Consider the following 23,086-nt stretch of genomic DNA (forward strand, 5'->3'; position numbering starts at 1 on the left):
TAGTCTTCTGCTGCCAAACAAGCCATTTCCAAGTAGGGTTGATTGTTCTGCTGCTATTCAAAGTCATTTAGACAGAGGTGATCATTTTGGCTGTGATCGTGGATTTTCACTTCACCTTATCATAAACAATGTTTAAGTTCACTCCAATATTTGATTCTCTATTTATTCAACAATCTGAATTTTAGGATAGTGAAATCACTTGCCACAAAGAAACCAGGCCCATGTAAAATGTTGTTAACTGAAAGTTCAATTTTACTAAGCTACTTTTAGCATAGCAGAAATTTCACTTTCTGTTTCACATATGACAATAACAAGAAGAGGATGACTACCACAGTAAATTACTCACTCCCACCTATCTAATAATCTGTCAAGCTCTGGCAGTCATATTAGGGGGAGAAATGATTATATTGAGTGTGATACCGTTGAAGGAGCCCTGCGCTGGGAGTTAGGAGAACAGAGTTTCTGTTCTTGGCTGTGCTCACAAATTGTGTGACCTTGAATAAGTCATTTACAATTTCTAGTCTTCAATTTCTCATCTAGGTAGACATCAGACTAGAATAAGGTCTTGGATTTTATATTCCATGCTAAGGCTTCCCTCATCTGAACAAGAATTGTTTTTGTGGAATATGTTGCTAGGATTTTCAATGTACACCTAATTCAGTGCAGTCTAGGACATTATTTAGTTATTGCTTAAATAATCTGAATAAAAGATAAGGTGACAAATCATATGTTTTTCTTCTGCCAAGAAAGACCCTATTTTAGAAGTTTGATTTTGCTGATTTCAGGGGTCATTTTAAAAAATGCATTTAACTAGAATGACACATTAGTGTTACATGCAGAACTGCTGAGGTTGGGAATGGAGAAGTTCTAAATGCTATCAGCCTCATTCTGGGATCAGCCACTAACTCCCTTCTTGTATTCAGGCCAGTCACCCAACTTTTTTGTATCTAAATATTTTTATTTCTATCTTAGAGTTAATTATTTAAGCTTGACTCAGTGAACTGTGACAGATAGAAATAAAAATCATTTGGGATCACGATGCCCATGGAACAATATCAGAAAAATGTTACAAATTTTAAAGTAATTAAAAGACTAAAAGTTGCTTCCTTCAATCTTTGTTATTGACAATATAAGGGCCTCATGAGTTGGAGAACTCTAATATTAATCTGTCGGTTGTCATGGCAACAGCTACTACTATGACCAGCCTACCTGGAAGGATCCAAAAGTAAGGAAATAATTCAAAAGTCTTTCATCTGGCCATGGATTATGAAGTGGTAAATATTTTATTCCTCTGGTCTGTATACTCTTCCTATTTCCCACTTTCTGCTGCATCAAAGACCATTTTTTTTACTCTGTGTTTGTCTTGTTCAGAGCCACTTGGTTCCACCGGCCAATGGTATGGGAAAATTTTCTTTTTCTTCTTTAGCAGATCTAAGAAGGGTTACAAACTCAGGGGAAATGAAGGTTGAGTCATGGACTGTATTTTGCTTGGGGAGAATTAGAAGAAGGTTCTCTTTTCCTCCAATTCAGGCTAGGAAATGGAAGCCTATGAAATCAACTTCATGTAACACAAAGGTAACTAACAGAGTAGCTTAACTCAAATTTGGCTTCTCATTTTAAGGCAAAAGAGAAAGAAATGTGGATTGGGGTTAAGTGTTTACAAGAGTTTACTATATTGTATTTTCATGTATCTACTTAGGCTGTTTCTTTTTATCTTTCCTGTTTCAGTAAGTTCTGATGACCTCCAGGTCAAGATAGTAAATTGAGCCAATGTTAAACTCTCATCTTCTGCTCAAATACACACATAAATCACAGGTAAGATATATGTTCTATGTTGAAAAATCACATGGCCATATTCAAAAACAAGAAGGGGAATATATGGTCCAAAAACCAAGATATCATCCCCAAAATGGCAAAACAAAGCAAAACCTGACAAAAACTATCTGCAAGCAGCTGAAGCCATGGGCCTGGCATAATCTAATAGGAGCTCCAAAATGAGAAATGGGGAAAATGGGTGCAAAGCAAAAGCACAATAATTAATACCTGGAATTTCTCAGTATTAAGGAAAGGAGTTTTCAGATTGATAAATTCTACTATGTGTCACATGGGATAAATATACTTCAAAAATTCATATCTAGACATATTGTAGTAAAAATGCAGAACATTAGGATAAAGAGAAAATTCTACAAAACAAAAACAGAAATCAGATTAATTGTAAATTTTTATCAGCAAAAATAATGCCTTAGGAAATGGATTAATATCTTTACATTTCTAAAAAATAAATAACTGTACTATAACTCCCTAGACAAGTTATAATTTATGAAGATGTTTGTAGGCATACATACACATCTAAAATAAAGAACATAATTAAAACTCGGAAGAATTTTAAAAATCTATTTTTCAGTCAAATAAATAAATAGATTTATATAATTAGAAAGAAGTAGTGATGTACAAGAATCAAAGTGAACAAAGAATCAGGAAACCGTATTGGAAAATGCAAATAGATGTTGTTTGTAAACAAAAATAAAATAATATTTTTATATTTAGTACATGATGTGTCTATAATTATAGGCAAAAATTATATGGGAGTTGGGGGAAAGTTTGAAAGATATTAAACTGTGCAAAGACGATTTTCTTCTGCAGAAAGAGAGAGACTGATTAACCCAGAATTTTGTTTTTAAAATGCAAATATATGGATAAATATTAAAATTTTAAGAGTCAAGAGTGAAAAAGTAATGCCCAGTGCAGTGGCTCATGCCTGTAATCCCAGCACTTTGGGAGGCCAACGCGGGAGGATTGCTTGAGCATTGGAGTTCAAGACCAGCCTGGGCAACACGGCAAAACCCAGTCTCTACCAAAAATGCAAAAATCAGCCAGGAGTGGTGGCTCGCGCCTGTGGTCCCAGCTACTCAGGAGGCTGAGGTGGGAGAATAGCTTAAGCAGGCTGCAGAGAGCTGTGATCGTACCACTGCACTGCAGCCTAGGCAACAGAGTGAGACCCTATCTTCCAAAAAAAGAAAAAGAGTAAAAAAGTAGAAATACAATACACAATTTCTATTGAACAAGTAGAGCAGAGGAAGGATCAAAATTTTGACCAGTTGAAGAGAAAACAAGAAAACTAGAAAAAATAAGCAAAGAACAAGTATGACAGATAAAAAACACAAAATAATGTGGCAAACACAAGAACAAATATGCCAGTAATCATAAAAATCATCAAAGTTATTTTCTAAAAGGGTTGCTCAGCGTTGATAAAAATAAATCCATCTATGTGCTGTTCCCAAAATTACCCAGAAATGGATAAAATGAATGAAAACGAATAACATATGTTTTGATGAATGGAAACATAAAAAGCCTTATATAGCAATATTCAAATCATAAAAATAGAATAACTTGTCATTAAAAAGACAAAAAATAACAGATGCTGGTGAGGATGTGGAGAAAAGGAAACTGTTATACACTGTTGGTAAGAATGTAAATTAGTACATCCATTATGCAAAATAGCATGAAGACATTTCAAAAAACTAAAAATAGAACTACCGTACTACCCAGCAATTTCACTACTGGGTATTTATCCAAAGGATAGGAGACCAATATATCAAAAAGATACCTGCACCCCTGTGCTTATTGCAGATCTACTCACAATAGCAAAGATATGTAATCAACCTCAGTGTCCATCAACAGATGAATGCATAAAGAAATGTGATATATCTATATACAGTGGAATATTATTTAGCCATAAAAATAATGAAATCCTGTCATTTGCAGAAACATAGATGGAACTAGATGTCATTATGTTAAGTGAAGTAACACAGTCATAGAAGGACAAATATCACATGTTTTTGCTCATATGTGGGAGCTTAAAAAGCTGATCTCATGCAGGCAGAGAGTAGAATAATAGTTACCTGAGGCTGGGAAGAACGTGTGTGAGTATGATGTGGGATTAGGAGAGACTGGCTAATGGGTACAAACATACAGTTAGAAGGAATAAATTCTAATGTTTGATAGCAGAGTAGGGTCACTATAGCTAACAAAAATGTATTGAATATTTCAAAATAGCTAGAAGAGAGGACTTGAAATGTTCCCAACATGTAGAAATCACAAATATTGAGGTGATAGATATTCTAAATACCCTAACTTAATCATTATACATTCTGCATATGTTACAGAATATCACATGTACTCTATAAATATGTATCAATATTATTTGTCAATAAATTTTTTAAAACAGAGTAGTTTGGTGAACAACATTTAATGGGTCAAAAAATGTGATACTAGTCAAAATAAAAATTCACAAAAAGAAGAACAATATGTTCCAGAATTTATTCTTCCACATATACACTCTGTGATCTCAAATTTAATTATGCAATTTAATTTGTTAGATCATTGGTATTCAACTTTTAAGTAGAATTTTAGGAATGATAAAACTTTTAAATGATAATAATTAAATATATAAACTTGCTCCTTAACACAATGCCTATACATTTTAATAAAATTAAGCAGAAAATGTATTACCTGAGAAACACTTCAACCTGATCACATTATCTTCAGAATATACATTCCTGATACTCTATTATCCCAGTGAGTTATGTATGTTATAAATACATAGTAGGAATGTTTTTCTCACCTGCATAATTCTGAAGTGAAGGTAATTAAACAAATTTCAGTGAATTTGTCCAAAAATAGCTTTATTTTAATTTGCAGACACTGCCTGCTATTTATTTTGTTCATTCTTTTCTCCAGTGGGAGGACATTAGAGTCACCATTAATAAGTATTTTGTTAAATATTAAATTTTCTTTATTAATGCTTATATATAATTAACAATTATTTCTCAATTCTTATGTTTAGAAATATGAATAAAATATTCACAATAGTTTATGCGGTATTCCTCTTTTCCCCTGTACTTAGACTACAGAAAAAAAATCAAGGTAATAGATAATTAGAAAGCAGAAAAAAATCAAAAGTCAGGACAAATCAAAAAGTTTACATCATTGGAATAATTTAAAAGCACATCCAATATAAGAGGAATTATTGACTGAAATGTCTTATTAATAAACTTCAGCATTAATTGTCTTCTTTGATTGAGATTACATAGGAATGCTAGCTGGGAATGGAAAGAAGTATGGAAATCTCTGTTGAGGAATATATCTATAGTGGGAAGTTCATGGTTGTTTGGTGTCAGTATATGGTTTTGGATCAAGTATTGCTTTATGACTATTATGGCTCCAGGTTGGAAGTGGGCCTGGAGAACAGTTTTTCTTTTGATCTTACACCCTCCTCTATTAATCAAGGCATCTTGTCTCCTGAGATTGATGTTGAAGAGCAAAAATTTACTCTATGGCTTAACACAAAGCAGGAGAATGCTAATTTAATGTCATTCCCTTAACACCTCATGAAAAGAAAACATGCCTTTAACATCCAATATTCTTCCCCAATGCCTATTTCTTGTCAACAGAGACTGTCTAATCTTTGAGAGGCAGATGCACACATCTTTTGGCTGAAAGTACAGAGAGCAATTTCATACCAAGCACATCAAGGGGGAAATTGGGAACAGTTGCAACACTCTATCGCTCAGTTTTGGAAATGCTTTTATAGTAACGGACAAATACTGGCCTCATGCCAGCTCCCCAGATCCCTCCTTTGGAGCATAATCTCTTGAGAGATTTTTCATTATTGTCTTTACTGCTTAGATCAACACCAGGAAGACTGAGTGAAAATGGCCCTTCAAATCCATTTTTAATCTTTTGAACAGGCAAATTAGTTGTGAATTATTTATCAAGAACATCCAGGTGGGTGCTAATACAGTCAAATCAGCTTTCTGCTTTCCTGGTACCTAGAGGTTTTGAGCCTTGAAAATACTGCTGTCATTCCAGTTCTTTTCTCTTGCCAATTTTCAATTTGCTTTCTAAAAATAATTTGACATGCTATCAGAGAACTGAAAGATGTTTGCTTCTTTATCCTGTAGTGACACAGTCAAATCACTAAGAAAAACTTAACATTACCTGGACCAACAAATGTTTACATTGTGAAGAAAAATGAAAGAAGGGAGTTGAGGTAGGAAAAGTTGCAGGAAGAAATAAATGTTTTTAAAGGGAGGTTAAGATGATAATAACACTTTTTGGGATAGGAATGCAAAGTGTGCACTATACTAATCCTACTACACTAGTCAATGGACTTGTTTTAAGGAAAGAAAGAGTCAATTAAATTGTCTTGATTTGCAACTTTGTGAAGTCAACAAGGATTCTCTCTTTCCATTGCTGAACTAAATTTTTGTCAACCCAACTGGTGTCACCTTGTTTTATAGTGCACAGACATGTGCAAACAATAACAAGATTTATATTTCTTTTGTTTCTAATATATAGGCAAATTTTCTGACTGTTTCATAGCCTGAAGATTATAAAGTCTTAGACAAAACTGTAGAATTAACTCAAGCAAAACTGAAGCATGCTTGGGAAAAAAACAAGGAGGAAACGCTCTATTAACAGAGTAATATTATTTGTCTACTTGGAATTGTTATGATGCTATTAAGTAATAAGAAAACTTTTAAAAGATGGACCTAAATTGCAAAAGCTAACTCTTACTGAGCACTTACATATGACAATTAATAGTCATAAAAATCCAAAGAGTTAAAAGCCAGTAATGTCTCCAGTTATTGAAAAGGAAACCAAAATAGAGCCAGATTGAACAGAACAACTTGTCCAAATTTCCGTAGTTAGCAAATGTGACACAGGAAGGCTTGAACACAGACATTCTGCCTCCACAGCCCACCACTTTAATTGCTTGACATTTGGCCTCTCTTCTATTCACTATATTTAATATTACTAAAAATATTCTTGAAAAGCATTGGAGTGATCCTTTACAAAACAATAAAAGTGCCTCGAAAGTGCCCTGCACAAAATTTGCACAAAACACTTACACTATTTGCAACTCTCACGGACATAACAAAACTGATGACTGCGCCCTTCTTACAGTGTTCCTTTCTGCTGTGTGTGCTTTCTGTTCAAGTTGGTGTTAAGTAATGTTATTTCGGGGAGGGGAAAAGGCCAAAAGTAGAAGACAGAATAAGGCAGTGGTGGTCAGGAAAATTTGCAAAAACATGGATCAGGAACCTTGTGCATTTTTAAATTCTACCAGAGAAAAGCAACATTAAGTTAAAAATAGACAAAATAGAGTAAAAAAAACTCTTAGCATCTATGATGTACAGCATACTTTCTTATGTGAAATTCACTTTGTTCGCCTAATATCCCTGTGATAGAAATCGTATTACATTTTTAAAAGGAGAGGGTCCTAAACCAAACTAATGCAGAGATGAATTCAAACCCAAGTATTCATCCACGTCCATTCTATCTTCTGCTCTGTTACCCTGCAACTATGAAATACAGTGGTAGACATCAGGTGTAGGGTCAGTTCAGAATCCTTGATTTCCAAATTATGATACTTCAGCTTATTGGCTTGTAACCTTGAGCAAATTAGTTAACCTCTCTGCAGCCTGATTTCTTTATTTGTAAAATGGGAATGATAATGACACATAAAGAGTTGTTGTGAGGATTAATGAGCTGATACATATAGAGGTGCATAAAAGAATGTCTACTGGGCACAGTGTAAAGTCTAGATAAATTTTTGAAAATATAATCATTGTTGTTCTTGTTTTTATTATTATGAGCCATTGCTGCAGTAGTACCCTTGGGAACAAAGCGACAATGTTCACTTTCACCTCTTCTATTCAACATTGTACTGGAGATCTTAGCCAGTGCCACAAAGCAAAAAAAAAAAAAAAAAAAAAAAAAGAAGAAGAAGAAGAAGAAAGAAAGAAAGAAAAAGAAAAAGAAAAAAACAAGTTATACAGACTGAAAAGGAAAGAGCATAATTGTCTTTATTCACAGATGAAATGACTGTGAGTGTTGAAAATTCTATGGAATTGACAGAAAAGCTACTAGAAGTAATAAGTGAGTATAGCATAATCATAGTTTCAAGGTCAGTATGTAAGAATCAGTTGTATTTTTACACTAGCAACACAAATTAAAATGAAAAAATATCAGTTATAATATCCTCAAAAAAGCAAAATAGTTAGGAATAAATGTAACAATATGTGTGAGAAACATGTACACTAAAAACTACAAAACACTGCAAAGAAAACTTAGATAGAAGAAAACAATTGGAGAGATATACTACAGATTGAGCATACCTAATCCAAAAATTCAAAATCTAAAATGCTCTGAAATCCAAAACTTTTTGAGCACTGAGATGATGCCACAAGTGGAAAATTCTACACCTGACCTCACGTGATGGGATTATAGTCCAAACGCAGGCACACAATGCACAGTTTATTTAGCTTGCCTGGACAGCATGCTACCAGCAGTGAAGAGAAGCAGAAGTATGGAAGGTTTGCAAAGGAGTTTGGCATGAAGGATGCTGTATATGCTGTTGCCAACACTTGGGACACAATGACTAAAGGCACAGTTTGTGCATGCTAGGCACAACCTGTGGCCTGTGACTGTGTTAAGCAACGGTGATGAAAAAGGTGGTGACTTTGAAGGATTCTGTATGTCAAGTGAGAAAAAGTGATGTCTGATCTTCTTCACTATGCCAAAAAAATACCCCTGCAGGGTTAAGCAGTAAGCCGGCAGAAGTAGAGAGGGAAGAAGTCTTTAACGTCCATAATGAGGCTTCAGTTGTTCATCCATTGATTGATGGTGAAACAGCCAAAATGGTTTTGAGTCAAGGTGATTGTGATGATTGTGACATTAGAGAGAATGAAGATGACATTTTAACACTGCAGAAAAAGTGCCTATAGGTGGCATGGTGAAAATGTGTGATGGGTTTACTGAAGGACTAGAGCAGTGTGTATCCGTAACAGAACAATAAATCATGTCAGTTTATAAAATCAAAGGGAGACTTCTAAGTTAAAAACCGTTGTTAATGAGGCATAGGAACTCTGGAGGAAACATCTTAAAAAGCCATTTAGCAAAATGCCTCCTGATACCTACAGGACCCACTTTCTGGTCCCTCAACAGCTTCTGCTATTTCTCCTCACTCACCAAAATAAAATAAAGTGTACAGTAACTTTTTAATCAAAACACAGTATTATAGGTGGAAACGAAAATGCTGCTGTTGTTTGCTGCTGTTGCTTACCAGCTGACACAGGTATTCTGGGGATGTTCTGTGCTGCTTAGTAACCCTGAACACATTATTTTTTCACTGTATTGATGGTATGGCATATTTTTTACTGTTAAGTACCTATGTGTAAATAAGTGTAAGAAATGATTGCTTATCAGTAGCATATGCATTCAGAGTAAGGACAGATGGTGATGTCAAACAACCACGGATTTTTTACATGGGTGGCTGCGATAGTGACACTTTTGCCTTCTATCGTCCAATGTAAACAAATGTTGTTTCATGAACAAAGTTATTTAAAATATTACATAAAATTACTTTCAGGCTATGTGTATAAGGTATATATGAAATATAAACAAATTTCTTGTTTAAACTTGGATCTCATCCCCTAAATATGTCATTATGTGTATGCAAATATTCCAAAATCTAAAAAAATCTGAAATCCAAAACACTACTGGTCACACACATTTTAGGTAGGGTTACTCTTCTATCTACTTGGATCAGAAGATTCAATGTTATTGTCAGTTTTTCCCTAATTGATCAATGCAATCTCAATCAAAATCCATGTAGACTTTTACATAGAAATCGACAAGGTCATGTTAAAATTTATATGAAAATCCAAAGAAACTGGAAGAGCCAAAACAATTTTGAAAAAAAATTAAGAAGGGCTTACATGTTCTCAAGACTTATTGTAAAGGCATATTAATCAGGACAGTGTGTTATAAACATAAGAATAAACATATATATATCTATGGAAATGAATTGAGAATCCAGAAATTGGCCCACATATGTGGTCAATTGATTTTCAACTAATATGTCGGATATTTCGATAAGAAAAGGGTAGGGTTTTTTTTCCCCAAGCAATAGCATTAGAATAGTTAGATATCTATATGGAAAAAATAAATTATATATAGCCCGTACTTCATCACAGCATAGTAAAAAGTAAACTCAAAATGAAACACAGAGAAAATAAGAGAAAACTTGTGTGATATTATGGCAGAAAAATATTTCGTAGAAAAAGTAAACTGACAAATTGGACTTCAACAAAATTAAAACCTTCTGGTGTTGAAGAGACATCATTAAGAAAACAAAAAGGTAAACTATACACTGGGAGAAAATATTCACAATACATGAATCTGATAAAGAGCTTGCAAACAGAGCATATAAAGAACTCACATATTATAATAAAGAGAAGACAAAGAACTTAGTGAAAGCAAGGTAAACAATTTGGACATTTCACCAAAGATATTAAACCACATGAAAAGTTATTCAACATCATTAGTCTTCAAAGGACTGCAAATTAAAATATCCATGAGATACTTCTACAAATTAAAATGGCAATGCAATAAGTATAATCAAAAAGACTGACTATGTCAAGTGTTCGCAAGGATGAAAAAGAACTGGAACTCTCACATATTAGTGGTAGGAATAGAAAATGGTACAACCATGGGAAAAATACTTTGCAGTTTCTTCCAAAGTTAAAGATACAGTTAACCATATGACCCAGCAATTCCACTCTTAGATATTTTCCCAAAATAAACATATATGTTCACAAAATGTGCTCATGATTGTGCATCGATCATAGTTTCATGCTGGAAAAAACCCAAATGTTCTTTGATTGGTGAATGATAAACATTCACCATGTATTCATACAATGTGTTATGTATCAACACAATATAGAACTTCTCAACAATTACAAGGAATTCATTACTGATATTCACAATAACATGGAAGAATCTCTTGGATTGAGGTGCATGCAAACATACACATAATGTATTATTCCATTTACATGAAATTCTAGAAATAGTAAATCTAATCTATAGTGATAGAAAGCAAGTCAGTAATTGTCTAGGATTAGGAGTGCAGGCTGGGGATTGACTGGAAGGGGCACAAGGGAATCTTTTAGGATGACAGAAATGTTGTATATTTTGATTGTGGTATTGGTTTCATGGGTGTATACATTTGTCAACTTTTTAAATCTGTACATTTTAAATGAATGCATTTTATTGTATGTAAATTATACCACAGCAAAGTTATATATGATATATTACAAAGCTCCATTAATTCTCTCATCATACTGTCACTAGTTTGTAACAGCAGTTACAAGTATGCGTGCAAACATACTATAAAACAAGCAACACAAATTAGTAGGGGAGGCAAAGATTATTCAACAAAAATATCATGAACAATTAGCTGGCTATTTGGAAGAAAATCAAGGTTTAGCTGGATATTACTCCACTACATACCAAAGTAAATTCCAGGAATATCAGAGTAAAGTGTGTATTTATAATGTAATGTTTTAAGAGAGAAGAAAATATAAATAAATATTTACTGACTCCTTTGAATGCAGAGGACTTTTAAGCCTGAAATCATTGGAAGAAATCATAAACAAGAAGACCAAAACATTTAAGTATTTTAAAATTAAAAATGTATTTTAAAAATACCATTCTGTTGGTCTGTTTTGCGTTGCCATAAAGTAATACCTAAGACTGGGTAATTTATAAAGAAAAGAGGTTTATTTGGCTCACAGTTCTGTAGGCTGTACAAGGATGTCACCAGCACCTGCTTCTGGTGAGACCCCAGGAAGCTTCCATAGTGGAAGGTGAAGGAGGAGCAGGTGTGTCACATGGCAAAAAAAAGAGCAAAAGTGAGACGAGGAGGTGCCAGCCTCCTTTAAACAACCAGCTCTTGCATGAACTAACAGCTGAGAACTCACTCATTATCATGAGGAGGGCACCAAGTTATTCATGGGGGATCCTCCTCCATGAACCAAACATCTCCTACCAGGCCCCACCTCCAACATAGGGTATCACATTAACATGAGGTTTGAAGGGAACAAATCTCCAAATCATAAATCATATAAATGTTAAATAACCAATTTGAAAAAATCTGTAATATATGACTTTATAAGTTTATATAAATATATCAATAATTTTACATATAAAGTGTTTTTATCAGTAGATAAGAAAAACATAAAGATTCTTTTGCATAAACGTACAAAGGATATTAACATACAAAGCATGAATAGAGAGTATTAATATAAAGTATTAATTGTACTAATACAAAGTAATTAATACAAAGTATTAACAAGATTTGATTTCATTAACAAAAAATGCAAACATGAACACAAATGAGACATTTTTTGTCCATTAAATTTGCAAATATTTCAAAGGTTATAATAATCATATTAGTGATTTTACAGTGAAATCTGTAATTTTTCATAACATAGGTGGTAGAGTAAGTTGGTATAAAGTTTCTGATGAACTGAAAACACCTAAACATCTAATATTAAGGGTAGTTATATCAGCTATAATATAATCACACTATCCAATATCATGTAGTCCTTAAAATAATTTACATGAAGATTTTTTAAATTACAGGTGAACAATGTTAGGCCAAAGTTATATTACATAATGGTAAATATGTAAAACATGACCTCATCCATGGAAAGGCAAAAATACAGTGCTAAATGAGTTGAAAGAAATATGTAACTATGTTTAAATAATGGTTATCTCAAGAGGTAACCAATTAGGATTATACATTTTTTTCTTTGGTTCTGTATGTATCTTTCAAATTTTATATTATGAGCAGATAACCAGGAAAATAAGTTTAAATTTTCTTCAAATGTTTGGTATACAGATTGGATTAGGAGGGAGAGTGAATTATCAATTGGGGGCAATATTGCTCCCATTGGCAGTGTCTGGAGAAACTTTTAGTTTTTGCAATTGAGGGGAAGAAATGCTATGCCATCTATTTCTATTGTACAGGAGGCGTGGATGCTGTTAAACATCCTACAATATACAGGACAGCCTCCTGTAACAAAGAATTATCTGGCCCAAAATATAAATAGGTTAAGAAACCCTGAGTTAGGCAACCTCTTTCTATGTGCTCTCAAAATGCCCTGCACATATCTCTGTAAAACTTATTGTATTGCTAATATTTACTATTAACAAGCCTGTGTCACATACAAGACTTTGAGTAAATTGGAAGCACTTTGCTAGGTGATAGCACATGGTAGGTGCCCACTGTATGTTTCACTCTTACAACTTATTCACCTGGCCTTTATGGTGATTCTCCCAGGTACTGGACTCTTCTAGGCTCTAGGTCGCAGAGATGAACAAGATTTTTTTACAAGTCCTAACCTCATAAACCAAAGTTGTTGTCAGGAAGACAAATGTTAAAATTAAGTAAAAATATAAATAAACAAGATCATTAAAGACTGTGATGAATCCTATAATGGAAATAAAACAGATGAGGAGATACAAGGTAACCAGGGTAGGCTACTTTAGATTGGATGGCCAGGAAAGCCTTTTCTAAGTAGGGGGGGCTTCAAGCTGACAACTGCTGGAAAAGAGAATGAGCCAGCTATACAAAGAAACTTGAAGAGGAGTATGCTAGGGAGAAAGAAGAGTAAGTGCAAAGGTCTTGAAAACTTTGATGAATGTATGTTTTACAAATGAATAAATGAATAATATACATTGGTTAGCAATATTTTAATGACGATTTACATTGCAATCTACACTACAACTTTCTTGATATTCCCCTTTAAGGTGCTTTTCTCCATTTACCAACTGAGAATACAAAATTCTTTGCGCATTTTCCTCCTTTAAGAAATTGTGTTATGTATCTGTCATTTGTACACATAAATTCATAACCAGGCAAGCACTCCTTGGCAGTCCTATTAAATGGTGTACATGTGAGTTATGAATGACTTTGTTTACTAGGTCTAAGAATTACACATATCTTCAGGGCTAAGAAATTTTCACGGAGTCTCTGCCAACTTCACAAAATTATCGTCTTATATGAATCCCCCAAGGAGGGAGAAGGGATTATTTTATCATCCCTGTACTTTTTCTCTAGCATATAGTAAGCAATTGCTGCTAGAGCTGCAAATACTAGAGAAGAAGAAAATTGATAAAAATAACATCCACACTCCACAGATTTTTTTTTTTTTTTGCTCAGATGCTCAGAGAACTATGTTTAAAATGAAATGTAGAGGTGACATTGAGAAGTTGGATAAATGAAGGAATTGAGGAGCTTGTGAGTGAGAGAATTGCTAGATAATACCTGTGTCTCTACCTTGACTGGTTACATGTAAATGAATCAATTGGACATGGAGGTCTGGTCAACCAAGTGTATTCACTGCAACATTATCAGCATCCCAAACAGATGAGAGAGAGAGAGAGAGAGAGAGAGAGAGAGAGAGAGAGAGAGAACAGTTTTAGAGAAGAGCTTGAAGGAAAATTACAGGTAAACGTTAGGGTCTCCTCTAGATATTACTCCATGGTTCTAAATTCAAGATGGAGACAAGCTGATGAGCCGTATATCTGTATATTCTCTATCTAAAAACAAATCTGCTCAATTAGTTGAATCTATCTTTCCCACTTGAGCGCAGGTTGGCTCCTATTCAGATAGAATTTTAGCAAAGCCCTAAAAAAACCCAGATTTAAAAAAAGTGTTTAAAACCATTACTAGAACTTTATTTCTTTAGATGAAAGCACTCATCCTTGTTAACATGAAAATTACCCTAGTTAATGAGTTTTGGATCCCTTCTTGAAAGCAATTTTTAATAACAAGGAGACAAAATATGTGAAGGCACTGAGCAAATGAAATGGTGGGAAAGGGAGGAAAAGACAACAAATGGCAAGACCTTAATTACCACAAGCAAATTTCCCCTACCTTAACATTTTCTCTCTGGCAAGTTTTGTTCCTAGGCTTTGATTTAGGTTTCTGATAATTTGACAAACTAGATATATGAGTACAATGATTCAGAGTATATATAGAAAGCTTCCAAGACCGAACACAAATGAGGTGGCTCTAGGCTTGCCCCCAACTTCCATCCCTGGGAGAGTTTCTAGGTCATAACACCAGGAGGGAAACCAAGGCATGTCCTGGTGGATGCTATGAGTTGAAGAGATGAAGTTGTCTGAGTAGACCCAGACCTCTAGGGTTTGCAGACCATAGTACTAGAGATGAGAGAGTTGCACAAAGACAGAACTCGGGACACCTGCAAAATCCCCTTCAAGCATTCAGCAGACTACTCATCAGTGCATCAAAGTGAAGAATTATCCAAGGTTAGGGTAAAAATCAAGTAAAAGCATTAGAGAACAGTTCCTGGCACTCACAAAGGGCTGGCAATAGTGCTTGTTTGCACCAGGCAGACTGGAATAAAACATAATTCACAGAGCAATGGGCAATAACTTCAGGAAAGCCTTGCCTCAGTAGTTGAGAATAATACAATTAAGCACTACTCTGGATCTGTGAAACAAATCATAAAAGAATCAAATTGTTTTCAAGTAAGTTAATTGGATCTCAGAATAAACCTCTAGAATATTTATAGCAATACAAAAATATACACCTGACAAGGGGGTAAAATTTTAATATTTGGCCTCCAATCAACTAAAAAAGTGAATTTAGCAAGATTGCAGAGTATAATATAACATGCAAAACTAAACTGTATTTCTATACACCTGTTGTGTACAACTAGAAATTGAAAATAAAATACCATTCAAAATAACATAAAAAATTGAAATACTTAAGGTAAGTCTGTCAAAAGATGTAAAAGACTTGTATAGTGAAAACTGTAAATGACTAAATCATATGACCTGAGTGGCAAAGAAACTTGCATCTTAGCCTGGACCTGTTACACAGCCCTCTGTTGCTGTGAGTCTCTTCAAAAATGGAAGCCTTCTGAGTGACTAAATAGATGAGTTAAAGCAGTATTCTGTATTGCAGTACATATTTCCTCTGAAGCTCAAAGAGGTCTACTAAGCATACTGCTTCTTTTCTTGTGGCAGGAGGTGTCAAGTGCAACAACATATTCTTCATCTTAGGGGAGGATATCTCAGTATTGCCCACTCCCGTGACTCCAGAAAACAATATGGCAGGCCTCTGAATCTTCATGGGGCTTATCTCCTATCATTTAGTACTAGGGAATCATCTAGGGTACTTACCACTTCTTGCTCACAAGATCCGAATAACATGATGTTATCAATATAGTAGGCCAGTGATGTTCCACGAAATAACAAGAAAATCAATAGTATGCAGACACATTATGACAGAGAGCAAGAAATGTAACAGAGCTCTGGGTCAAGACAATAACTTTGTTACTGTATAAAAGCAAACTCCTTTTGATTCTTTCTACTGATTGAGATTGAGCAAAACACATTTACCCAGTTAATAGTTGGATATTAAATACGAGTGACTATGTTGATCTGTTCCAATAAAGATACCACATTTGGCACGGCAGCTGCAATTGGGGCTACAACCTGTTCATATTTATGGTATTCCAATATTACCCCTCATTATCCATGTGGTTTTTGCAGGAGCAAGAATTAAACCTTGATGTGAGGAGACCACCGTCCCTACATACTTTAAATCTTTTACACTGGCACTAATCTCTGCAGTTCCTCTCCATTGGTATTGCTTCTCATTTATTATCTTGGCCAAGAATGGGTAGCAGTTTCAGGGACTTACACTTGCTACTCCTAACATTTTGGACTTTACTTTATAAGGTCAAATGTTAAAGTTCTGTTTGTGTCAAGAATTTTTATTTCAGCTGTATATTCAGGATCAGGAAAATAACCACAAGATGAATCTGTGGACCCACTGGATCCACTGTAAGATGGGCTTGGGCCGGGACTCCATTTATCAACTACTTGCATAAATTTTACTTTTTCCCTGGCCCTCCAAAAGCCTGTATGTTTTCCTTTCTCCAGTTGGCAGTTATCCTGGAAAAAAATTCACAGATTCCTTTGGGAAATGAATGGACAAATATATACCTATGATGACATTACAGGGTACTTCCTCAAGGGTACACATCGGGTGCTTCAATCAGTTGGCTCTCAGACTATAAACTGGCTTAGATCTGAAAAGCGAATGAGATATTGCAATTTTCTATTATAATGGCTGACATCAGCCCAGTACTCACCAGCTTTCATTTTTAAAAAGCATTGTTGTTGTCACTGTTATACAAATCAGGTAACACCTTACTCCATTGTTCTTTTGTTTTGACCGTAGAAACACCATGATCTAATGGCCATCACCCCAAATCCCTATGGATCAAGTCACCTTAATTGCCACTCCATTTTTTCTGTTTATAACTAGGATAACCAAAGATTGATTGTGAAAACCAGGACACTTTTGAGAGTGAAAGCTGGCACTAGTAATAATATGCTGGGACAACAGGCAAAAACAGTCCTGTGCAAACTGTAACATATGTTGACCTTACTCGTTATGGCAATTAGATCCAGCTTGCCTCTGATGATTCAGTGTTGCCACCTGGCTTCTGCCACTTCATACTCATGAATCCGTTCATACTCATGAATTCCCAAAATCACAACTCCATGGCAGCATCACACACCATCAGCTCCAGCCTCTACAAGACAGCCAACATGAAACTTCTTGAAGATGTTGATGACACCTTCATGGGTACATTGTTTGTTGCCTTTAGAAAGGGAATATCCTGTGGGACCAGTTGGGTCCTCAGGTATTATACAGTAAATCCTTTCTAACATTTCCATATCCTTGAGCCTTCTGAACTCTTTCCCACTCTTATGCCAAAAAAAATTCTGGCATCTTCACTTCATTTACTATAAGCTACTGCTCTATCCAAATTTCAAAAGGCCATCCCAGCAGACTATGAAGACTGGTTCCAGGTGTCTTTGCCAAAATACTGAATCCTGAGTCATAGATGAGTGTCTCCATCGGTAAATTCTCTCCTATCTAGCCTTATATTTCACACTCCTTCCCAGTTCAGTGTTCTCCAGATGTGGTCCCTCTCATGTTCCTCTGGTTCATGATTGTGCATATCATCCACACAATTAAATTTCCTTGACATGTAAGCTACTTCTTTTTGGAGCAGGGTATTTCCTTATTCAACTTTGGCTAAAATATGACCCTAGTTATGGGGGTCATACTCCAGGTGAGCCCGGATTAATGAAGGGTAGAATCAGTATGTTAGTAAAAAGCACCATTTTATGAGACACTTGCTACAGCTGAGATCATCACATAGTCTCCAAGTACAGGAAGGCCTCTCTCCCTGGAAAGTGGAAGGGTCTGCTTTTGCTTGCCAGAGGGTGTAGAAGAATTTAGGCATTAAAGATTCTCAGGCTCATCTATCTAAATGCCCTAGTTCCAGATCTCAGAGCCCTATTTTGTTTTATATCGAGGTCCTATCTTTACATAGGAAATCTGTCAAGTTTGCACAGTCATTTTCCTTTGAAGCACTGCCACCCTTAAAATCAGATCCAGGGCCTGGTTTTCAGCACAGTCTGCCATGTGGCTGCAGGAGTAGAGCAATAAGCTGTATCAGCCAAGGTCTGAGTATTTCCTTTCTATTTAGCACAGTCATTATAGTAAGTGAAAGCAAAGTCTCTTTAAGTAAAAACTTGGAAGAAGATTTATAGTATATTCTTGTGGCTGAATTGCAGGGTCCTTTCTCAAGGGGCCTACCCTCCTCTTCAATGAAAGGGATTTGAGTTTGTGAACCGGTTTAGATATTCAAGCTAGACAAGAGGCTTTGATTCTCCATTGTGGTGACTCAAGTCCACTTTCTGGCCATGAGACCTAGATTTTTTTTAAATCCTGTTATAAGGATCAAGTAACATTTTACTATAATGTCTATCGAGTTCACTTTCCTAGCTGATGGCCAAACATTCTGATTACCCCTTTATTCCTTACACTCTTTACTATAAATGTGTCCTCATTGTCTTTGGCAGGTGAGTACTACCACTTGGCTCTGGTATGCCAGGATCTTAGCTTCTCCATTGAAATCAGGGGACCAATTGCAGTGCCAGCATCTTGCATCAACCTTCCTGGCCTATAGAGGACAATAAGGATTCTGGTGCCCTCTTATTAATGTGTTTCTTAATGCCCTAGTGAATGAAGCGTTTTCGAGGTACCTAGGATGATGTAGTGAGAATGGGCCATGGGGTTAGTGTACAAGTCACTTATGATAAATCAATTCCAACATCCCCATTCTAAACCTTTAAATTTCTTCCTCTGCCTTACACAGGGAAAGATCCATCTCTATCTCAATGAATGTGGGCCATGATGGAACCCAAGTTCTGTCAACCAATCAAGTAAACTTGGAACCACTTGCAGATGTGCAAGGTAACACATTACATCTGTAATCTCTGGAATGGATGTCCATTTCAATATATTAGACTCAACCCAGTCAGATAACAGAAACAGTATATTAAAGGAATTAGCTAAACAGATATTAAAAGACTAAAAATGCAAAAGGAATACACTGAGATAACATAGAAAGAATAGGACAGAAAGAAGCTACCATTCCAAGGGCTGGGAAACAAAGAGAAGAGGTTGAATTTGTTGAAACCTAGACTCTTGGAGAGCCTCCATGTAGCAGGAACTCAGGCCCCTAAGAAGGAGCACTGGAAGCTGGTATCTCTGAAGGGGTTATGTTGGCAGTTAAAGAACATACATCAGGAAAGAGCTAATTGTTTCTCCTTCAGGCTTTCAGTCTCCCTCTAGTGTTTCCTTCTGGGAAAACATAACAGGTAGCCAGCTGCCAAAACAGGCTTGTAGAGCATCACATAGCAAAGTGTTGAAAAATAAGGTTGGCATAGAGAAACAACAGCTGAATAAACAGCATGGTGCCTCTCAGATGATCATAGAGGCAATTGGCTCAATATGACCTTATTTGGGTTTTCCAGTGCCATTAACAGTCCAGCCTCCTCCACCATCCTATGCTTATAATTATCACCATATCCTCTGAGGCATGAGATGTGCTATAGCCACAGTACATGGCAGTGCCTCAGTTTCCCCTGCATCTCATCTCAATTAGCCCCTGATGAAATCCTTAGTGATTCTGATACTATTTCAAGCAGGAGTTATCGCCACCCCCACTTACCGCTAGTAACACGGTCCCCATTGGCATCAGGCTGGAGAGAAACGCAACTCCAAAATCTTATCCTGAGGCATCTGCTTTCAAAGGTTTTCCCTAATTCCAGCTGTCTTGGCCTGAGTTCTCCAGAGTACAGAGCCTAAGGCAAACACATTTATGTCTTGCTACTTTAGCTGAGAGTTCAAGCCCAAGAAAGCAGGAGTGAAGGAACGAGGGGAAACAGGTGGGAAAATAGGGGGAGCCAACACAAGGTATATTACTGAGACGGCTACAACCTGCTACCAAGCATAATTCATGGCTTGATCTGGCAGGATTCTAAGAGCCTATGAACTATTGCATTTAAGGACAGTCTATGGGATGGAGGGAGAAAGAAAGGGTGAATCATTTTTCTGCCGGCTCCCATCATTCTAAGATTCACTCTCTTGTTTCTCTAAGATGCACTTTCCTGCAATTCTGGTTGAATGTGTGGGCAAGCATGTCCTAGGACTTCTCAAGCCTCAGTAGCAACAGAGGCACCCTAAGGCAGGAAGCGAATGTCACATGTCTTGGGCAACTGTCTGGTTGAAGTGAACCTTAGCCCTTACCCTGCTGGGCTTGTCATCACAGCTGCAGGTGGCAGTGATAGAATGGGGGCAGGGCAACAAAAAAGGGCCTGGTGAGGCTGAAAAGATTTAAGTGGTGTCTGTTACAAGCATCATTTATATTGACAAAAGATAAAAAGAAACCAAAGGACTATCAAAAGGAGAATGAGTGAATAAAATACATATAATTATATGCAATTGTAAAAGAAAAGTTACAGAACATTTTAGGTTCTGTTATGGAAAATCTATAAAATATATTATTAAGTGAACAAGAAAGGTACAGATGAGCATTTATGATATGCAACCTTTCATAAGAAAAGTAGGAAAATTAAACCACGTTTGAATCCATTAGTATATACATAAAAAATTCTGGAATGATGCATATGAAACCATAAACAGTACTCATCTATGGGTAGGAACTGAACATATGGGAACTAATATGAGAGGACAAGTTTCCACTGTAAAAGGTTTTATGCTTTTGGGCTTTCAAACCATGTGAATATATTAGCTAAGTATCCAATATAGCACTATGGGGAAGTGGAGAAGTGTTAGAGAACACCCAGAAAAACAAAAAGTAAGAAAATACTACTTATGCCACATGCAGAAAACTATGAAATAAACAAAAAATGACAATGACAATAAGATTAGTGAAGATTTTTAAAACCCCAGAACTTGTTCTTCAAAAACTTTAATAAGATAGTCATGTAAGACTTAGTAAACAAAAAAGAAAATGAAAATAAATAAAATGCAGAATGAGAAAAGGTATAGTAATGCAGGCATAATATTATAAACAAGTATATACTGACTAATTTGAAAACTTAGATGAGTTGAAAAAATTCAAAGAGAAATAAGATGCTGAAGTTAAAATTTGGGAATTTGAAGAAAACACTAAGAATTAAAAAAAAATGGAAATGGTAGCAAAAAACCTCCATTTTTCCCCCCACCTCAACCGTCATCAAATTCTGTTAGGCCTGAATGGCTCTACAGTGAATTCCACCAACACATCAGGGAAGGTTAGCACCTATGTAATACAAATGGTCCCAAGGGTGGAACAAAAGCTGCCTAGATCATTTTATAAGTCCAGTGAAATCTTGATTCCAAAAACATAAGGCCAGTACAAGAAAAGAAAACTACGGATCATTTCTTTTATATATAAATACTACCTTCAAAAATACAAGCAGAATCTGGCTACTTCTCACCTCCTCCTTAAATTCCAAGCCATCATTATCTTTTGTCTAAACCTTTTGCAACAGAGCTCCCTGTTTCTACTCTTGGCCCAGTGCCATCTCTTCTTCACATAAGCAAGAGTCTTTTTTTTGTTTTGTTTTGTTTTTTTTAAAGTAAGGTATCATTCTCTCATTCCTTTCACATACCTGCCTAAAGATCTCTGGTAAAAGAGGCCTTCATTTTCTTCCATACCCCATCACCCTTTATCCTCTACTATACATTATTTTGTTTTACTTATTATCATCTTATATGTTTTGTTTATGCTTTTTTGTCTGTCTCCTCACTCAAGAACTAAATTTCATGAGAGCAGAGATTTTGTTTTGTCACTGCTGTTTTCTCTGCACTTAAAAAGAGTTGTTGGCACATAGTATTGTAGATTATCAGAAACTTAAATATTTGCTGAGGAATGTCATTTATATAAGCACAACAACATGGAAAACAATCTTGTATTTTGTTTAGAAACGTATGGATATTCCTAATGTTGTGGCTAGGCATGATAACTACCAAATGCAGGAGAATGGTTACCTCTGGGGAGAGGAAGCAGATGGAGGAGAATCTGATCAGTACATAGTCATGTTTTGTTTCTTATCTTGAGTGGTAAGTGTATAGGTATTTGTTATAGTATTTTCTTACCTTTTTAAACAATGTAAACGGTCAGTATGTTAACGGTCAAATATATAGACTCAAGAGCCTGACTAATTGGGTTTGAATTCTGTCTCTGCCACTCAGAATCTGCATGACCTGAGAAATTGTACTTAACCTCTCTGGGTTTCAATGTCTCTCTCTGTAACATGATCATAATAATCTGCATCTTATGAAGAGGAGCATAATCAATATATGCAAAATGGTTGGTGCATAGTCATGTGACATAAGACTCTTCCTTATTTCATACTATCGACATCAAATTCAAAAGAGGATTCTACTCTGAACAACAAAATAATAGCCCCCCTTAGCATGACCCATTCTGTAATGAGTACAGAATAGAAGAAAGAGACATATCTACGTTTAGATTTTGGTCATGATACTAGTACTCAACACTATGGAATCAAGATAACAAATGAATAGATCCTACTCTTAAGGAACTTGTCCAAGTAGTGGAGACAGTAAGATACCTAGCTAAATAATAATGCAATGTGAAAAATTCAACACTAGAAATAGCATAGAGAAAGGAGTGTTTAAAATATGACAGAGCCTAGGGACAGTAGTACAAAACCTGTATTGTGCCAGACTTACAGTAAACAATAAATCTTAGCTGCTTCTACTCTCTGTTCAGTGGTCTGTGGACATTAAAGGCGAAAA

Source organism: Pongo pygmaeus, chromosome 10 (genome assembly GCF_028885625.2).
Source record: "Pongo pygmaeus isolate AG05252 chromosome 10, NHGRI_mPonPyg2-v2.0_pri, whole genome shotgun sequence".
NCBI lineage: Eukaryota > Metazoa > Chordata > Mammalia > Primates > Hominidae > Pongo > Pongo pygmaeus.